This window comes from Egretta garzetta, unplaced genomic scaffold (genome assembly GCF_000687185.1).
Source record: "Egretta garzetta isolate BGI_Z169 unplaced genomic scaffold, ASM68718v1 scaffold17, whole genome shotgun sequence".
NCBI lineage: Eukaryota > Metazoa > Chordata > Aves > Pelecaniformes > Ardeidae > Egretta > Egretta garzetta.
The window spans coordinates 144,603-161,373 of NW_009260136.1; the positions used below are offsets into that span (position 1 = coordinate 144,603).

General features: G+C 52.2%; 1 protein-coding gene across 1 annotated transcript in view; it reads right to left on the minus strand.

The window, feature by feature from the left end:
* Window positions 1-11,581, minus strand: part of PTK7 (protein tyrosine kinase 7 (inactive)) — a 35,794-nt gene extending 24,213 nt beyond the window's left edge. The window contains exon 1 of the mRNA XM_009641611.2: window positions 11,512-11,581. The gene's annotated coding sequence lies outside the window, so the exon portion shown is untranslated. The remainder of the gene's footprint in view (window positions 1-11,511) is intronic.
* Window positions 11,582-16,771: the final 5,190 nt, after the last annotated feature.

Sequence of the window (16,771 nt, forward strand, 5' to 3'; positions counted from 1 at the left end):
CAGACCTCCCATTCATGGCTCGAGCAAGCCATGTGTTTCCTGGCACAGTTCATTATGAACATACTCCTATAGTCTACCAAGCAACCAACTCTGGATGTGTCAGCTAGTTAACAAACCTCAGCAAAGCAAGGTGGCAGCGATAGCTTTTTGCCACCTGGAAATCCATTGCTGAGGTATCAACACCCCACCATATCTACACTATGACCTTCATGCTTCTGCCACTGCCATTGCTCAGATCAGTGAGGTAACAAAGCTTCTGCAATCAACCCAGCAGCAACACAGGCTATTCCTCTTTGATGGGGAATCACTAAGGCAAAAGGAACGTTTGGATGAGCCAACGCACTCTGGACTCAAATCACTCTGCAGCATTTGCTCCCAGCTCTGTAGACCTGTAATGAGGCAAGGAAGACACAGGCAGCTTTGAAGCTGCCATCGCATTCCTCAGCAGCATGCTTAACTGCTGCTAACCCCAAGCAAAACCAACGACCCAGGCCACAGCTACAAAGACCACCTGGCTCCCTGCAAGCCCTAAGGGCTACAAGAAAGGCAGCCTTTGAAGGAAGGGGTCAGCAGAAGGGCTCAAACCTCAGCAGAAGGGACCGAGCAGCTCACACTCAGGTCCCATGGTCCAAAGGAGCTCAATGTGGGACGGACATGGACAGCCCCAAACACAGGACTGATTTATTGCCACTTTCTCTGGGAAAGATATTGGGCCACAGCAGAAGTCTGGCGTCAAAGGCAACCATAGGCATATTTTCAGAAAAGGCCATGACCTGTGCTCCATCCCAAGGCCGCAAAAGGCACAGTGGGGATTGTCTTAGGGTTTGGGGTCCTGGGCTCTCACAGGTTTCAATTACACATTCCCAGAAAGCACTACAAAACAGGTCTTGTCTTTAGGAGCAATTTATTAAACATCATTGTCTGCAGGCAGCAATTCCTTCTGTTGCCAAGTCCTTGGGAATGGCTCCAATGCTGGGGCTTTGCTTTTAGCCACTCTGGGATCAAACAGCAGCAGACTCAGGGTTCAAGCCCCAGCTTGCTTCCAAAGGCTGGGCAATCCTGAGCTTGCTGGTCCAAAGGAAGCACGGAGCCCCCTGTGAGAACAAGGCTCTACTCAGTGCAGGTAGGTTAAACTCCTCATGTGCTGGGTGTGCACTCCTCACCAGCAGCTTAGTCCATGCAGGCTTGGCAGTAGCGCCCACAAGGGAGCAACATTGCAGACGCTGAAGCGCTGCTAACGTTCAGGTCTGCCACTCTCACCTGACAGCCTTTCCTTCCTGCTGCAGCCAGGCACAGCATGCACGGCCCCATTGTCCCTGAGACATCTGGGCCCCAATGGATTCCACGCATCCCTCCTTTTCTCCTTCTTCCCCACCCACAGTCGTCATGCCAGGCTGTCAGCAGCACTTCTTTGCTTGCCTGCAGCAGCCAAGCTCCTTCCAACCCAGCCTCTGCTGCAAACAGACTGCGGAGAAGCAAGCCAGCCCTCCCCAGGCCAGGGGAGCTACAAAGAGCAGTATGCAGTAAAACCAATCGCCTGGCCTCTCATCCTGCCCTCTCTGCTGTCACTGGACCAACCACGCATTAAGCACCTTGATCCCACCTCCTGCTCCCCATCTGACGCAGCCCAGAGGATGCAGACTGCCACAGAACAAGTAATGCACGCCAGCATCTGCTCTTTGTCCTCGCGAGGCTCTCGGTGAGCACAGGGCCCCATACAGACCTCCCATTCATGGCTCGAGCAAGCCATGTGTTTCCTGGCACAGTTCATTATGAACATACTCCTATAAAAGCAGATTTTTGGCATGCCAGGACTGGGAACAACACATGGGTCAGCTTTTCCTCCCCTCCTGGTCACAAACACAGAGCCAGCAGGCTCATTTGCACCAGCTGAAGTTGTAGAAGCAGGCAGGAAAAATCATGAGTGCTTAATAACACAAGCAACCCCCCTGCCTTGTGGGTCGGTCCCTATAGCCACATAAAGCAGCTGCTCGGAGCATGCCTGCTCCACACGCAGCTTACTCCACTGCTTAGCAGATACTGTGGAAACAGCAGCCAAGTCAAACACCCAGAGAGATTTGCATCTTCAAATGATTTCCAGCCAGCATGTTCCTCTGTGCAAGAGGTTCCAGTTGAGAAAGCCTCTCAGACGGGTAGAGTTGCAGTAAACCACTCTCTCTCACCAGGCCAGATGGAAATGGTTTGATGCAGGCAAGGAGCTCTGAACACAGCAAGCTTGGTCTGATCAAGCCCAACATCTGGAGAGTCTTTGGGCACCCATCATACAAGCCCTTTAAAACTATGTTGTTTCCCACTGCAGTTAAAGTAAAAACAAAAATTCACTCTGCACCCAGGGAAAAAAATAACTTCTATCTGAGTCCCCAGCACAGCTGGATGGGTACAAAACAGCATTTCCAAGAAATGCTCAGCTAGAGCGGCTTTGGCTTCATGAGCCAGGAGGAACTGCACCAGCACCTGGGTGCTCCAGGTCTGGGGTAAACACAGCACAGTCATACTGAGGTGGATCAAGATGATGAGGGACTTGAGGAAAACACCATCTATTTGCCCCTACAACTTGTATCACACACCTGGATCCAACAGCCCTGTTCTGAGAGCATGGGTCCACTCAGATGCCCACTGAGCCTCTCCTTTTCATGGTGGTTTAGTCCGGAGTTGCAGGAGACGCGATGCCTGCACACGACCACCACGCCAGTTACCACATAGGCCACGCATCTAGTTCTTCTCTGCGTACTCCACGGAGGGCCACGATGAATCAGCCTGTAGCACAGCCATTTGCACCCATGATCAAAGTTTCAGTTGCAAGGCACCCAGATATGCAATCTTTCAAGTGGATTTACTGATCCAGAGGAGAAGGGTGAAAGTAGGCACAGAGGCATCCCTATCCTGTAACAGCTGTGGGCATCTGCTTATCCCACAGTACTTGGCTGTTTCACTTGGTTCCCAAATGGAAACTGCAGAGCTGGTCCACTCCTTCCTCACCTCCATCCCTGTGTGCCAATGCAAGATTACATCTGCCCAGACCCTGACCACCCTCACGGACCCCACCAGGAACCCTATGACGTAATGGCAGACACAAGCCCTTGTTTGGAAACATCTTGGCTGCTGGCCTACCAATGAGTGACAATTGCTCTGCAATGGGACTGCAGTCTGAGCTTGCCCCTGGTGGCCCACAGCACCTTTCTCCACTGCCCTCTGCATGGAGGGGTGTTTTTAAACACAGGCTCCGAGCAACCCTTGAGAAACCAACTTCAAACCAAGCTTTAGAATTAAAAACCGAAAAGCTGCAACCACTTAGCATAATTCCCATTGGCATCCCCAGAACTGTTCAGAAAGGCTACAAGCTGTGGGGGATTTTCTCCCCTATGGTTAGCAACCCTCCCTGCCCTTCCAGGCCCAGGATCCCATACTTGGGAATGGCTAAGCCCAATTTCTTAGCAATTATCGCAAGAAACCAGAACAAAGCCATTGAGGTTTGAACACCGTAAATCAATTGCTGGAGCAAACACTGAGGCAGTACTTGCAGCAATGTGCCGGGGTGCAGCTGGCCCCAGACACACAGCGGGGAGGTGCCTGCAGCCTCCATTGCACGCAGCCCCCGTCCCAAAGCAGGCAGGAACTGCTCGCACATGTGCCGCAGGAGCAAAAACCAGTATAACTGAGAAAAAGGCTGAGCACAAGGACAGTGAGCCCAGGTACCCAGCTGCAGACACTCAATGGCTGCCAGTATGTGCCAGGATAGCCAGGCTACCCTGGCACCGACCTCACTCACCCACCCAGGTCAAGGGGCTTCCCCCTCTCTGTTCCTCACGCTGCCCATCCTACTTTCTCAGCACAGACTCCGTGAATCCCAGCCGCCTCCCCAGCCACACACCCCTCAGGCTTGCTTCCTTCAAGCTTCATAGCTCTGCCATAGGAGCTCTGCAGCCTCTGTCCTCCACAGCTCCACAGCCTTCATACTTGCACCAGCAGCAAGCAGAGGCCCTGCTTCCCTGTATGCTCGAAGCCAGGCAGCAGGATAAGAGAAGAACCACACCAAAGCAACATCATATGATAGTCTCTGTAGTAAGGGAGAGGGTGGTGGTGGGGAGTAAGGTCCAGGGTATTTCCCACCGCACGAGCTAGCTGCTGCTCCAGCAATGAGCAAGAACAGCAACGAGGGTGCTACTCTGCAGCTACAGAGCGATGGGGAAATTATAGGAGGTTCCTCATCACTCCCAAGCAGAGCAGGACTGCTGCCAACCAATACCCCACTGCAGGCTTACTGGGACTGGTAGGACAGCCACCACGCTGCACAGCTTGTCTCCAAGGCTGAGGGATTCGCTAGTGGTCTTTAGAGTACAGAGGACGTGCCTGGGCTGAACTGCTAGCTGTGCCTTTGCCCCACAGTCTCTCCCACCATCTCAGCACCTTGCTCAAACTGGGAAAAGCTGGAGCAAGCCAGGGAAGTCCCAGTGGCAGCCAAGCTCCTTCCCTCCTCACAACAGCTGGGGCTGCTGAACCAGACCAACTGCCCTCGGCCCTGCCGCAGGCCCCTGTCTGTCCTGGGAGCAGGCTGACACCACTGAGCCATGCTCTGCAACAGGGCTGTGCTCCTGGCATCCGCTGCAAGAGGAGGCACAGGCATCTCTGGGGGACATGCCTGGCCCCAGGGAAAGGATGCCATTCTGTTGGGCCACTGAGGCAACCAGGTGGTCCCAGGCCCCTAAGAGAAGCCCACATACCCCAGAGAACCAGCCTGAGTCAGGAGTGCAGTGTCGGGGTGGTATAGCTGGGAGGGGGACAGGGCAGAGTTAGAAGCCAGACCACAGCTGCTCCTGCCCAAACACTTGGGGCACAGGCACATGCTGGCAGCTGTCTGCACCACGTGGCCTCTGGTTGACAGAGAAGAAAGCTTGCTTTGGTCAGGCAGATGGGCCCATGCCTGCTTGCTGAGCAGCGCAGGCAGTGGTGGCCATGGGACCCCCATGAAGGCCAGGACAATGTCTTGGTGGCAGATAAACAGAGACAGAGGAACAAGTGAGACAGGATGGCTGCAGCCCAGTGCAGGAGGTAGGAATCCTACTAACTCAATTAAACCATCTTTAATGGTGTGTCATCCAAAGGCTCCCGAGCAGACATTGCCAGCGAGAAACCCAAATGCTTCAAGGGTGACTCAGCACCAGCGACAGGCTTGCTGCACCCACTGGTCCTGCCAACCGACTCTCTCAGGTTTGCTCAGAGCCCTTCAGCAATTCCCTGGCTTCCACAGAAACACTGATTTATAGCTGATGTGTGCTACTGGCAGCACGTGGCAGGTTGGAGACACGGCTGCTCTGGAGGCCAAGCTCCCTGGCCAACACAGCAAAGGTATTGCACATTTTTCCCACGGAAGGAAACACAGCGGACAGGCACCAAATGGAGGCAGGATGAGCCATACATTCCCTGTGCAGTAGCTTCGAAAGATGATACTTCCCCCACAATTTAAGCAAGGGGCATATGAGAATGCAAAGGTCTTTACCAAGCCAAACCCCTCTGGTGGTAGAGGAGAGCCCAGGCAGTGTTGAACAGCCAGGTAGGTCCTGCCAGCAGGGAAGAGCTGTGACAGAGCTGGTTCGGGGCTCAGTGGTCCTTGCCCCAGGTCTGGAGGCGAGACCCTGGGGCAATGAGGCTGCATTGCTTAACCCACCAAGTCCATGTGGCTGAGAACTCATCTCAAGGTAGCTGAGGCCAGTGCCTCCAAGTATGACACAAGTGCTCGCCGCTGCATCCTCCTGCCCTTTCACTCAGGCTGAGGGCCGAAGGCTGTGTTGCTCCTGCCATCCCAAGCCCAGCCAAGAGGGATTCCTCCACAACATTGCCATGCGTGCAGAGGGGGCTCCTGGCCAGGGCTTCACGTTCTTCCTGTTCCAGCTGAAACACCGTTCCAGGAGATGATGGGAAAAAACAGAACAAGCTCTATAAAGCTGCCCTGCACTTCCCTTCAGCGAACAGGAGCCCCGGCCAGCCCAGAGAATGGAAACTCAGGCTGCAGAGACAAAAGAGGGAGGTGGGGGGAGGGGGGGGAGGAGGCCAGGGCAAGGGAAGCAGTGCGAAGAGAAGCGCGCACGCGAGACCTCCGAGCAAAGCCAGCTGCTTCATCAGTACACCACCAGAGAAGACAGGGCTGCTGCTCAGAGCCAGCTCCTCTCTATGCAGCGAGGCCGCCGGGTCAGCACCTGAGCCAAGCCTGCGCTGGGCACAGCACGCTCCTGCCAGCAAGCCTTCCTTGCTCTCCCAGCACTGTTTGTTGGAGAATGAAGCAGATTTGGCACTGAAGCTGGCTTGAGTGAGCTGATTCTCTGCATGCTGCCACCAAACCCACTGGAAGGAAGAAAACCTCCGCAGTACCACCCAAACCGGCGTTGGCTCTCGTATGTGCTTGGTCAGGACGTCTTGCAGATCCTGCTTTCTGAGGGGGCCAGGTGGGAGGGTTACAACTTTACCTGGCAGACCCGAAGGCAGACATGGCTCAGCAACAAGCTCCACAAACATGCTGAGAGCTGGGACAGCAGCAGCCTGGGGGCGGGGGCAACGGGGGGAGAGAGGGTGCAGAACAGAACTCACATTGACACCAGTGCAAGGACCCTTGGCATCCCCTTTCTCCATTTTGCTGACAGCTACACGTTTACATTATCAACAGGGACTTTAAGCCCACCCAAAAGCAACCTTCCCGCCCCAAGGAGGATTCTGAGAGCTGGGGACAAAGGGACAGCTGCCTCCTGAGCCTTGCATGCAAGGAAGCAGACAGAGACCTTATTTATCTCTCAAGACATGCTCTGGGATAAATATTTTAACTCTCTCTCCGGGTCATGGCAGTATATTTACAGCTAAGTTTTCCTTACTTAACTGCCTGTAGAGCCTCAGATGGATTTGCCATGAAGCCAGGAAGATCCAGCTGGCCAAGCTCTCCAGACAGCTTACAGCTCATGGGAGAAACGGTTCATCTAGTGCCATAGTTTTGAAAATGACATCCATGCTGCGGCAACTGCTGCAGGGATTCAGTGGTGCACCCCTGCATGCAGCACCCTCTGAATGGCTCACCCGCAAGCATGCATCCAGTCACTCTGCCTTCCCAGGAGCGAAGGGGTGGCACAGAGGCTGGGGGATGCCACACGCAGCTCTACATCCGGGGCAATCCCGCAGCCATACTCCCCACAGAACAAGGCTGCGCCATGGTCCAGCTCAAGGCGAGAGAGTCTCTGGAGCATCCTGCTTCACTACCTGGTTTACTGAAGGTCTGAACTGTTTGCTCCCCTCCCATAGGAAGGGAAGCAGTTCCCAGGAATGGCACTCCCGACAACACACACCAGCTTTTCCTAGCAGCCACCATGGTGCTGCAAGCTAAAAATTGTCCCATGCATCCAGCAGTGTCAGAGATAAGTGGAGCTGCCAAAAGGCATTGAGGAGACACATGAAATAGGCCTCACTCCACTAGCTCCACTGGTGCCCCTCTTATTTATATGGCCTCTGCACAGGTTTTGACCTCTGCCTGCATCTGAAGCTTGCAGAGGAAGGACTGGTTGCCCAGGGATTCTCTCTAGGTTTGCATCATTTTTGTGTCACCTCTCACGAGCATTTCAGGGACGCCAGTTAATACTGCCTGATGTGCATTGCACATCCACCTTCAGTCTATGTAGCACTGCCTTCCTCCTGGCTACAAAGCATCATCCACAACACCCCGTATCTGTCGCCAACTATGCCCTACAGGTCTGCAGATTTCATCCAGCTCCTTCTTTTTTCATTGCTGGAAAGCTGAAGACCAGCCCCATTTCACAATCACTATTTATGGTTGTGCAGGGCAGCACGGCTGTCCAGCTATGGCCCAGGACCTGCCTCCTGGGGTAAACATCACCAGGGAGGCTGGACCTGTAGTATCACCTCTGAAAGCAAAGAGGGCACAAAAAGGAACAGTTCCTTGTTTATTTTCATTAGAGCCATTTATGAATCTATATTAAAAGCCACAAAAATAGGAAAGTAGACAGAGGAGCTAATATTTCCTCTGCTCATGCAATATTAATTAAAAGGCAGCTTCTCTATTGAGACATTGCTACATTACCTCTCAGCTATAAATGGAGAAAAGTCACTGAGTGGGAAGAATATGCAAGCAGGGCACTTTCTGGAATACTTTTACAAATTGATACCTAGGCAGAAAGCTTGCCACAGATCTCATACAAAGCCCCAGTGACAAATTAAAGAAAAGTTCAGGTATAACAGACTCACAGAGACAGAAATTCATACTAACCAAATCTCCTTGAAAAACAAGTGCTTTTCTCAATAGCAGCAGGACAGCTGATTCCTAATGTATCTCAAGAACAAACAGTCCTTATTGGACAGTCACTAACCCACCAGTGGAAAAGCACCAGGACATCCTAATCGACCAAATGCCAAGGAAGCACACAAACAGGGGCAACAGACACCCAACAATCAGGTCCTGGAGTGTAAGTTGTGCCGAGATATCTGCAGGTGCCTGGCTTTTCACTGTGGCTGCTCAGCAATCCAAGTAAAATGGATTGGTCCATCAAACCCATGGCATGTCTTTGTCTTCATGGCAGCCACACAGGAGAGCATCTCCAACCAGTGAGAGGCAGGGCCAAATCCCAGCAAGGCCACAGGAACACAGCGTGACACTGAAGGATGCCCAGCATGACACTCTTGTTTCCTGGGTGCTTATTTTCTTGCCAAAAGATCAACCATTCAGATGAATGGTTTCTGTTTCAGGCCACGTGGTTTTGAGACTCTTCCTTAGCTGAGTGAAAGAATTCTTACCAAAAAAGCGCCTGATTTCCAAGAACCACCTGAACATCTCAGCAGTCCTGCTCCAGCTCTGCTCTGATTTCTTACCACCTGTCATGAACTGGAGGCCTGGCTCAAGGTGACAAGAGCAATCTCAAGATGGGATGAGGAAGCCACAGCCACACCTGGCAAAACAGCAGTGCTCACAGCCAGGCATCAGAGAGAAGCTGAGCAACAGGAAAGTCCAAGAAGAGGATGTGTGCCATGCCATGGAGGGGTCTGGATACAGAATAGGAACCAGGAAGAGGGGAGACAGGAGGCACAACTGGAAAAGGGACAGGTACACCTGGGCCAGAGCAACAAGGCAGCAAGACAGAGGCAGGACCTGGACAGAAGGGTCAATGCTGCTGTGCCAGGTGAGGCCCCAGCAAGCACCTCCTCCACTTACGCATCTGAAGGCTGCAAGCACACACAACGTGCAGGGAGAGCCATCAGGAGCTAACTCAGCAGAGAAAAATCACACACATTGCCTTCGTAGCTCAGCTTTTGTTTGGAATATGGCGGATAAACACCCGTTCAAACCTGGCTGGAGGAAAGGGTGATTTCAAGACCATCGGCTGGCATCCAGCCATCTCACTGCCACAGAAGGAGGCTCAGCCCAGGAACCAGCTGCTCCCATGGCACCGGCCAGGTGCACTCAGATGGCTCCCAGTGTTCACAGAAGGCAGTATGGAGGGATAGGGACAAAGAATAACGACAAGTAACTCACAGGAAGCTCTGTTTTCTTTGGTGCAAGACAATTTGCGTAATTCCTCAACTGCCGGAAGAGACTTTCAGTGTTGGCAGGGCAGCTGCAGAGACAACTGAACGACTTGTCCTCAGCAGCACAAACCCATGGATGGTTTGGGAGAGCTGGATGCACTGCCCTGTGTGGCAACCTACAAGACTGTCTGGTTTTATCTTCTCTGATCCTGCCTTTGCTGGGAAAGCCTTCCTCCCATGAAAGCTTCCCACTGACACAGGCACCGCCACCAACTTCAACAGTGCCAGCACCATGGAGCAGCTCTGTGCCACGCAAGTGATGGGCCTCCCCAGCAGAGCCAGGACATGCACCAAAGCGCGCTGCGTGGAGAGCAATAAAGGCACTTGCAAGCTGCAGCTTGTCCTGCCTTTGACCATTTGCAGAGTCACTCTATGTTTTGGAATCAAAGGCTTTCTTTGTGCTCCTAAAGAGGCCAACGAGCAACCGTAATGAGAAGAGCATTTACAGTTGGTCTTAAGCAATACCGTGCCTATCTTGTGCCAGCATCACGTTTGACAGCAAGGACAACCCCACACAGAGCTGCCCAGAGGCACGTAAGCCTCCCCTCTGCAGCCAGGATGAGGCTTGGCCTCCCTGTGCCATGGCTCTGGGGACAGAGCCCTCTGGCTTGGGGTGATGGAGGACAGAGCCAACTTGCTGGTGTGCCCATATTGACAGCAGTAGGGCGCTGTCTTGCTGCTTTTCAGGGTGGCCCAAGCTGCACCCAGATGTAAAATCCTGAGGCTGGGACAGACCTCATCTCTCAAGAGCATCACAGGAGAGGGAAAGTTACAAAGCCTTAGAGCTACCCTGAAAGCAACTATCTGTCATTAGCACTGAGGTCTGAGTGCAAAGCGCTCATGGACACTCCTGTCCTCTCCAGGACAGAAGTCATCTAGGGACTGAAATACAAGCAGACTTCTAATAATCACTCAGTTAAACCCCAGCCCCTTCCTGCACTAGCTCCCAGTACAGGCAGCAACCCTGTGTGTGTCACCACTTTCTCCCAGCCTGAAACACCTCCCTTTCCAGAGCAGGAGGGTTCACGCACCTCAAATCAAATGTGTCACCCCACTTCCCAGACAGGAATCTGCTCATATCAGTTTTCCCCATTCATCATCCTGCACAATACGAACGCCAATCTAAGACATCCCAACCTCACTGAGGTCCAGACCATCTGACGGTGGTGGATTCAATTCACACACACTCAGAGGCCCTGTGCACACCCCAGTCCACAAATGCCAAACTTTCTGCCTGCTCCATTCAAATGAGAGCTTAATTTGACACAGAGAAGACAGGCCATTGGTATCTCACTGGCAAGCTTCACCTCACATGAGGAATCATCGGTTAAAAACAGCCATGCCTCCTCTCCAGACACACAGTTTGTGTGCACCCGCTGTGCAAGGGGACAAGGAGTTCATGAGTACTCACATCACTGCGATGTTCCACCCTGGCAAGTCCCAGGCTGAATTCTCCTGTGGCTGTATCTGGCTAGTTTTCCTTTCTGCTCTCTGGGGCACCTGGACACCTCAGCAACCATCTGTTCACTATCAAGAGGAATGTTTTAAGTAGTGACATGGGCCTCGCCTGGATGTCACCTAAAATTTTTAAGGATTAAAATGCGGTTTCAAGAGAAGTCTTTGCAGAACAACTTCAGATGGTTGAAATTGGAGAATAAAGGATGGATTTTTGAAAGCTGACCAAATCAAAGGAGCAGCCCTGGGCAGCACAGTCTGCAAAGACTATCAACAAAAGCACCTACCCATCAACCTTCCCAAAGTGCTCTAAGACAAGCAGGCTCTGGAATGGCCTGAGCTGGGCTGGCACACCAAAACTCCTTATCCCAGGCACACAGACCAGGCTTTCAGAAGCTTGCAAACCACTCTGAAGTCCCCCTCGCCTCTCTCTTTGCTGATCAGACAGCACGTATTACTTACCTCTCAGAGGAGAGGAAAGCAGTCTGTTCTGTGCACAGAGATTGCTTCCCTGAAAAAGGCAAGGCTTAAATTAAGACTAGTACTGTACGGCTCAGCCTTTTAAGCTCAGGAAAAACATTTTTCTATTAAATTTAAAAAAAAGCTGGCGAGAGCGAGGAACAGAGCTGGAGCAGCAGTCAATGAAAAGCACATGCGCTGCAGACCTGGCTGCCAACACAAATTGATGCTTTGAAACAAAGACCACTTGTGTTTGGCTTGAAGATCTTCTGCAGCTACACAGCAGGGGCTACACAGATTAAAAGGAGACACAGGTAAACACAAGAGAACAGCACTTCCTGCCAAGTATTTCCCCAGAACAAAGGAATGACCCAAAATGGAGTCCCTGCCTTGATGGGGTGGCACGGGTTCATCCTCACTGTGCTGCAATGTGCCTAAAGCTTGCAGAGGCAAGAGGAAACGTGGACAAACCTCCAGACAGGACTCTATTCAACCTGAATTCTAGCAGCACCCAGACCCCCAGACACACAGCCCGAACCTGGAGAGCTGCAGCTGCTTAACATGCTGAATGTGCCTCCAACCTCAAGAGCCCACAGGAGCTTCACTACAACCACCCTGCGTCCATCTCCCATGGAGGAGAATATCCAAAAGAAACCCCAGACAACTATTCCTTCAGTGCTCCACTCCTTGACACCACAGACACTCGTGAGCATCCTGCAAAGCTTCTGTTGCACTCTGGCCTAGTTCCCAAACCAACCTACATCCACATAAAGATATGCCTTGCAAGCCCCTCTTCCTTCCCACTGCCCGCACGCTGGTATGTTCAGAAGGCACAAAAAGAGTAAAAAAGGAGATGGTCTTCCTCATGATGATCCTTCAGTCTGGCCCTTTTTTGTTTAGGGACACCAGCTGTTCAGTCTAAACCAAACAGCAATAGCAACAGTTCCCACTACAATGTAAGGTGGATTTGCTGGCACTGTGTGACTTGAGAGGTGATGGGACACTGCTCCCTCATGTAGCACCCAAGAGCAATGCAGGAAAGCAGCCCCTGCATCAGATCCCCCAGCAACAGGCAAGGAAGAGGAGAGACACATGGAGAGCTGACAGCTCATCAACACAACCAGCACAGCAGATCCTGACAGGGTCAGGTGGGAGGGAGGAGGGGGAAGTGCAGGACCCTGCCCACGCCACATCCTCCAGAATCAAAAAGCCGTGTGTTTGCTTTCTTATACTGTGGTTCAATAGCTTTGGCGTTAGGAAGTGAACAAACAGCTTCTAAAAGACCCGAAGGTCCCCCACCTTATTTGCGCTCCCTCTGAATAACCTCCCTAAAAGGCAAGAGATGCACAATGTGTCTGGGCTGCTGAAAGTTCACAAGGACATGAGGAACAAGACGTGAACCGCATGCAGAGCTTCCCAACCACAACAAAGCCCAGGGAACAGCCCCTGCTCTAGCAGGCAGCTACACGAAAAGCCTGAAAAACTGCAGCATCCCTATCTGCTCCCCATCAGGTCTCTCAGAGAACAAATCCTTCTATGCCCAGCAGTGGGATTGCTTCTTCCAGGCAAACCGGCACAGAAGGTATGCTTCGTTCACAGCACAGCCCTTTAATCCTGCCATGTGATATAACGTCTGCTTTTCTAACAAACTAAAGGCATTTACAAGCAGCTCTTGGACGCCACCTCCCAACATCCCCCAGGCAAGGAGCAGAACATGGAAACAGGCCACCCAGCACAGCACCTCTGCCATGCTGAAATTCACGCTGCTGCCCAAGAACCAATATATTACCAATCGTCAAATCATCATTTCTTCATCTCCCTTTCTCCTCTCCCACAAGAAACAATTGATTTCTTATAAAGGTAAAAGACACTACACTTGCCCTTCTCCTACCTCAGGCATGACCAGCCTTCTCCAGAAGGTATCACCATGCCAAAGACGTTCACCCAGGGGCCTGGGTAGGTGAATTGGTACAGCTGCCCCTCTCACTTGCACAGCAAAACCCACTGTGCTTGTTCACAGCTTTTGCAAACTCCCCCAAACCCAATGTTAACAGCCCGCGCAGCTTAAATCCTCATAAAGAAGAAGGTTCTTGTGCATCTGCCAAGCATCTTGTCAGCCTTGCTGCCCTCCAGGCCTCCAAAGAGCTGCCTGTCCCAGCCCATGAGACTGCCACTCATGTTAGGAGAACGAGACCTGTTTCCTTGGGGTCTGGACAAAGAATCGCATGCCCTCCGATCTCAGGGGAATTTCCCTGCAAACACCGCAGAAGCAACTGCCTTCACAAAGAGCACGCTTGTACCCAAGTCTGTCTGCTGCTAAATAAGCATTTGTTCCAAGTTCCCAAATATCGAAAGCAAGGGAAACACCCACTGCTAATGTGAAATATTTTGCATTCCAGGCCTGAGAGCTACGCTTGAAAATGTTCAGAGAGGAAAGAAAAAAAGTGTTTATTCACTGGAGAGAGGTGTAGGTCCAGCTATTTACTTAAGTCCACGTGTGCTTGCTTGGAAGACAGCTTTGATCTTTGCAGCTCAAATAGCAGATGAATTGCAATGAAGGGAAGAAAAATATTAGTGCAAAGTTCCCCTAGTAAATACCTGTAACCAGGCCTCACAGCCTTCAGATCTTTTTTAAGTGCCTTATCGCTTACAGCCAGACTGGTCCTTGTGTTCTTGCCTGCTGCCCCAAAGCCAGGCTCTTCTCTTCCTACTCCTTTCCTACCATCTTCTCTCCATTCCCCAAGGGCTCCGTGGCCTTTGGAGAAAGCGCAGCCTGCCCTTCCAGGACATGTATGCCTATGCTTGGATGCAACGTGGAGTAGCCTTTGGCCAAACAAGGTGAGACCTATCTGTCTGAGCAACACGCAGACACGTGGTGCCATCCACCCACCTCTCCTGAGCAAGAGGGCTTCAGCAGACTGGGAGGAAACGTGTTCCCACCAGCAAGAGCATTCATCACCCAGCATGCAACTAAATACAGGTGCTTGCTGCAGTTTAAAAATCTGCCCATCTGCCTTTAGAAGATGGTCTCATTCCAGATCAATTAAGAGATCAGAGGAAATCTTTAAAGGATGCAGAACACGGCAACCCTCTGGTTGGTGCCAGCTCTCAGTGGTCCACGACCCACTGTGCAGAAAAAGAAGTGCCTACGGCCATGACTATGGAGTCACCATGCTTTTGAAGCTCCTGCCACACTAGGGTTACAGCCTGGCCGGAGCACTGCCTAAGCACAGCCAAGTCCCAAGGGATCACACGCTTTATAAGAAAAGAATGGTATTGGCTTGTCACCACTTTGCCCCAAAACAGCCCAGAAACGTGCTGAGCAGCACAGCTTTTCGGCTGCTGAAGGGCTGCTCTCTCAGATCAACTATCATAGTACTCGGTCTGGCTGCAGAAGACTCAGAGCCACTGGAAAACAGATGGCAGCTTCAGCTCAAAGAGTGAAAGTCACCCAAGTTGTACTATCGGAAATTTATTTTCAAACCTTTAAACCCAAGAGAAATTCTCGGATCCTATCTGATCATTCCTGTTTTCAGAGATTTTCTTCTTTAGGAACAGGCTTGCTAGCGAGCACAAGGAAAGCACTGTCATACAGAAACATACGGCTCAACGCAGGACATGGAGGCACTTCCAGAACAAAACAGACCTTTGGGGGTTTTTTAGCTTTAAAGAAAAGTTGACTCAGCAAATATTTCCTCCGCTAGCATTTCAACCACATGTTCCAGCAGAAGCCAGCACACATCTGGCACGCTGCAGTGTCATTGCCAGAAAGAGCACAGCTTTGCTGAGCAATGGAAATGGAGGAACAGGGACCGGCAGTTCAGGCACCTAGCGCTTCTGGAACACATACGTGGCAAAGGAGGATCACAGAAAGGACCCACGTGAGCCATGGATACCCCACACTCCACAGGTCCTTCCCCAGCCCTCTCTCCAAATAGCATCCACAGGCAAAGACGCTGCCCCGCCCCCCACAAAACTTACCACTAGTCTGTAAAACCTAGGTATCAAACTGTACATTTCGGCCACATTGTTGGTGCCTGAGATGTTTTACGGTGTCTGTGAGCCGGATAGCACCATGTTGCTCCCAGCGCTGTAGGACGTGGTCCTGCTGAGCAGGAAGGAGAAACAAGGAGGAGAGTACATGCTTGGAGCAGTACAGAAACTCCAGCAACTGGAGAGAGGAGCGTGCCAGCAGGAAAGGTGGCGGACAGCCCTCACGGGCAGGCCTGCACATCCCACCGCTGGCAGGGTATGTGAACGCCGCAGCAGGTTCACAGGGCCCCGTGGCTCCAAACCAAAGCCCACGCAAAGCACGCACTCCCCATCCAGAAAGAGCCTTCCCAGAAGGCTGCCAAGGCAATCGGCAATTACGGTGGTAATCAGCTAAGTGCACGCTGCTTTTCGTGCTTATCAGCTGTAAATTGGACATTACTTGCAGCCTGGCAGCAGGGCTCAACCACAGCTCCAGACACGCCAAAAGCAGCAGTGCTATAAATACCTTTCCCTCGGAGGCAGTATCCTCCCCAGGTGCTAGACTAAGATTGCTCTTGATTTTGCAACAGAAACTGCAAAGCAAACTGTACAATTGTGTACAGTGACACAGAAGGGACCCCAAGTGGGTACTGGTGACATGCAGGACCCTGTCTGCAGGGTTCCCAACCAAAGGGGATGAGAAACAAGGTGGCGTGGGGTGGGACAGACGTGGGACCCTTGAAAGCCCAGCTGGAAACCAGCTCGCAGTCCCCTTGGCTCTCACACTACAGTCAAAACCCTGGGCTCCTCAGGCAAGGAAAATGGCGCTAGGAGGCCAGCAGGGAGAAACACCACGGAGCAGAGGGAGGGAAGGCAGATTTGGGCCTTGCAGCTGGAGTTGAACACTATGAAAAGCAGCAGCCAGGAAAATCAACAGTCTGATCCCAAGCCTCTGTGCCTCCGATGAGGATGGCAGAGCTGGGAACAGGCAGGGAGACTGGCTCACACCCTGCACAGCATGGAGGATGGCACGGGGCGGGGGAGGACGGGGGGACACATGGATCATCCGGATGTGCTCAGCAAGGGACAAAACCCCCTCAGTGGCTGGGAGGCCAATTTCTACGGGTGGGAGCCCACTGGTTTTTTTCTCCGAGTTTTGATCTGCTCAGATTTCATGGGAAAACCACCCGCTGCTCCAGACAAATAGCCTTGCTGGCGTCAGCCCTCACCACGGGGCCCGGAGAGGCTGCGAGACGGGGCAGAGCCCAGGGAGAGGGGCTGCGGGAGCCCC